Raw genomic sequence first — 4324 nt, 5'->3', positions numbered from 1 at the left:
ACTTTAACCGGCCCTAACGTGTCATGCACCGAAGGTGGCTCTGAATCCGGAGACTTTGTTCGGCCCTAAGGTGTCATGCACCAAAGGGGGCTCCGAATCCGGAGACTTTGTTTTGCCAATCGTGATATCCACGAAGGGCGTTCCGAATCCGGAGACTTTAATCGGCCCTAAGGTGTCATGCACCAAAGGGGGATCCGAATCCGGAGATTTTGTTTGGCCAATCGTGATATCCACGATGGGCGCTATGAATCCGGAGACTTTAATCGGCCCTAAGGTTTCATGCACCAAAGGGGGCTTCGAATCTGGGGACTTTGTTCGGCCCTAAGGTGTCATGCACCAGAGAGGGCCCTGAATCCAGAGACTTTGTTTGGCCAATCGTGATATCCACGAAGGGCGCTCCGATTCCGGAGACTTTAATCGGCCCAAAGGTGTCATGCACCAAAGAGGGCTCCGAATCCGAAGACTTTGTTCGGCCCTACGGTGTCATGAACCAAAGGGGGCTCTGAATCTGGCGACTTTGTTTGGCCAACCGTGATATCCATGATGGGCGCTCCGAATCCGGAAACTTTAACCGGCCCAAAGGTGTCATGCACCAAAGGGGGCTTAGAATCAAGTGACTTTGTTCGGCGCTAAGGTGTCATGCACCAAAGGGGGCTCTGAATCCGGAGACTTTGTTTGGCCAATCGTGATATCCACGAAGGGCCCTCCGAGTCTGGAGACTTTAACCGGCCCTAAGGTGTCATGCACCAAAGGTGGCTCTGAATCCGGAGACTTTGTTCGGACCGAAGGTGTCATGCAGCAAAGGGGGCTCCGAATCCGGAGACTTTGTTTGGCCAATCGTGATATCCACGAAGGGCGCTCCGAATCTGGGGACTTTAACCACCCCTAAGGTGTCATGCACCAATGGGGGCTCCGAATCCGGAGACTTTGTTTGGCCAATCGTGATATCCACGAAGGGCGCTCCGAATCTTGAACTTTAACCGGCCCAAAGGTGTCATGCACCAAAGGTGTCTCTGAATCCGGAGACTTTGTTCAGCCCTAAGGAGTCATGCAGCAAAGGGGGCTCCGAATCCGGAGACTTTGTTTGGCCAATCGTGATATCCACGAAGGGCGTTCTGAATCCAGAGACTTTAATCAGCCATAAGGTGTCATGCCCGAAAGGGGCTCCGAATCCGGAGACTTTGTTCGGCCCTAAAGTGTCATGCACCAAAGGGGGCTCTGAATCTGGAGACTTTAATCGGCCCTAAGGTGTCATGCACCAAAGGGGGTTCCGAATCCGAAGGCTTTGTTCGGCCCTAAGGTGTCATGTACCAAAGGGGGCTCCGAATCCGGAGACTTTGTTTGGCCAATCATGATATCCACGAAAGGCGCTCCGAATCTGGAGACTTTAACCGGCCCTAAGGTGTCATGCACCAAAGGGGGCTCCGAATCCGTAGACTTTGTTTGGCCAATCGTGATATCCACGAAGGCGCTCCGAATCCGGAGACATTAATCGGCCCTAAGGAGTCCTGCACCAAAAGGGGCTCTGAATCCGGACACTTTGTTCGGCCCTAAGGTGTCATGCACCAAAGGGGGCTCCGAATCCGGAGACTTTGCTCGGCCCTCAGGTGTCATGCTCCAAAGAGGGCTCCGAATCCGGAGACTCTGTTTGGCCAATCATGATATCCACGAACGGCGCTCCGAATCCGTAGACTTTAATCGGCCCTAAGGTGTCATGCACCAAAGGGGGCTCCGAATCCGGAGACTTTGTTCGGCCCTAAGGTGTCATGCACCAAAGGGGGCTCCGAATCCGGAGACTTTGTTCGGCCCTAAGGTGTCATGCACCAAAGTGGGCTCCGAATCCGGAGACTTTGTTTGGCCAATCGTGATATCCACGAAGGGCGCTATGAATCCGGAGACTTTAATCGACCCTAAGGTTTCATGCACCAAAGGGGGCTTCGAATTTGGAGACTTTGTTCTGCCCTCAGGTGTCATGCTCCAAAGAGGGCTCCGAATCCGGAGACTCTGTTTGGGCAATCCTGATATCCACGAAGGGCGCTCCGAATCCGAAGACTTTAATCGGCCCTAAGGTGTCATCCACCAAAGGGGGCTCCGAATCCTGAGACTTTGTTTGACCAATAGTGACTTCCACGAAGGGCGCTCCGAATCCGGAGACTTTAATCGGCCCTAAGGTGTCATGCACCCATTGGGCTTCGAATCCGGAGACTTTGTTCGGCCCTAAGGTGTCGTGCACCCAAGGGCGCTCCGAATTCGTAGACTTCAATCGGCCCTAAGGAGTTATGCAGCAAAGGGGGCTCTGAATCCGGAGACTTTGTTCTGCCCTATGGTGTCATGCACCAAAGGGGGCTCCGAATCCAGAGACTTTGTTTGGCCAATCGTGATATCAACGAAGGACGCACCGAATCCGGAGACTTTAACCGTCCCTAAGGTTTCATGCACCAAAGGGGGCTCCGAATCCGGAGACTTTGTTTGGCCAATCGTGACATCCGCGACGGGCGCTCTGAATCCGGAGACTTTAATCAGCCCTACGGTGTCATGCACCAAAGGGGGCTCCAAATCCGGAGACTTTAATCGGCCCTAAGGTGTCATGCACCAAAGAGGGCTCCGAACCCGGAGACTTTGTCTGGCCAATCGTGATATCCACGAAGGGCGCTATGAATCCGGAGACTTTAATCGGCCCTAAGGTTTCATGTACCAAAGGGGGCTTCGAATCTGGAGACTTTGTTCGGCCCTAAGGTGTCATGCACCAAAGAGCGCTCCGAATCCGGAGACTTTGTTCGGCCAATCGTGATATCCACGAAGGGCGCTCCGAATACGAAGACTTTAATCGGTCCTAAGGTGTCATCCACCAAAGGGCCCTCCAAATCTCTAGACTTTGTTCGGCCAAACGTGACATCCAGGAAGGGCGCTCCGAATCCAGAGACTTTAATCGGCCCAAATGTGTCATGCACCAAAGGCGGCTCTGAATCTGGAGACTTTGTTCGGCCCGACGGTGTCATGAACCAAAGGGGGCTCCGAGTCTGGAGACTTTGTTTGGCAAATCGTGATATCCACGATAGGCGCTCCGAATCCGGAGATTTTAACCGGCCCAAATGTGTCATGCACCAAAGGGGGCTCTGAATCAAGAGACTTTGTTTGGCCCTAAGGTGTCATGCAACAAAGGGGGCTCCGAATCCGGAGACTTTCTTTGGCCAATCGTGATATCCACGAAGGGCGCTCCGAATCTGGAGGCTTTAATCGGCCCTAACGTGTCGTGCACCAAACGGGTTCCGACTCCGAAGACTTTCTTCGGCCCTAAGGTGTCGTGCACCAAAGGGGGTTCAAAATCTTGACACTTTTATCGGCCCTACGGTGTCATGCACCAAAGGGGGCTCCGAATCCGGAGGCTTTGTTCGGCACTAAGGTGTCACGTACCAAAGGGGGCTCCGAATCCAGAGACTTTGTTTGGCCAATCGTAATATCCCCGAAGGGCGCTCCGAAACTGGAGACTTTAGCCGGCCCTAAGGTGTCATGTACCGAAGGGGGCTCTGAATCCGGAGACTTTGTTCGGCCCTAAGGTTTCATGCACCAAAGGGGGCCCCCAATCCGGAAACTTTGTTAGGCCAATCGTGATATCCACGAAGGGCACTCTGAATCCGGAGACTTTAATCGGCCCAAGGGTGTCAGGCACCAAACGGGGCCCCGAATCCGGAGACTTTGTTCGGCCCTAAGGTGTCATGCACCAAAGGGGGCTTCGAATCCGGAGACTTTGTTCGGCCCTAAGGTGTCATGCACCAAAGGGGGATCTGAATCCAGAGACTTTGTTTGGCTAATCGTGATATCCACGAAAGGGCGCTCCGAATCCGGAGACTTTAATCGGCCTTAAGGTGTCATGCACCAAAGGGTGCTCCGAATCTGGAGACTTTGTTCGGCCCTAATGTGTCATGCACCAAAGGGGGGTCCGAGTCCGGAGGCTTTGTTTGGCCAATCGTGACATCCACGAGGGGCGCTCCAAATCCGAAGACTTTAATCGACCTTAAGGTGTCATGCCCCAAATGGGGCTCCGAATCCGGGGACTTTGTTTGGCCAATCGTGATATCCACGACGGGCGCTGCGAATCCAGAGACTTTAATCGGCCCTAAGGTGTCATGCACCAATGGCGGCTCCGAATCCGGAGACTTTGTTCGGCCCTAAGGTGTCATGCACCGAAGCGGGCTCTGAATCCGGAGACTTTGTTCGGCCCTAAGGTGTCATGCACCGAAGGGGCTCCGAATCCGGAGACTTTATTCGGCCCTAAGGTGTCATGTACGAAGGGGTGTTCCGAATCCGGAGACATTGTCTGGCC

This window comes from Camellia sinensis, chromosome 15 (assembly GCF_055761805.1).
Source record: "Camellia sinensis isolate YWXY chromosome 15, ASM5576180v1, whole genome shotgun sequence".
Classification (NCBI taxonomy): domain Eukaryota; kingdom Viridiplantae; phylum Streptophyta; class Magnoliopsida; order Ericales; family Theaceae; genus Camellia; species Camellia sinensis.
The sequence above is the reverse complement of the archived record's forward strand: the minus strand, read 5'-3'. Positions refer to the sequence as shown.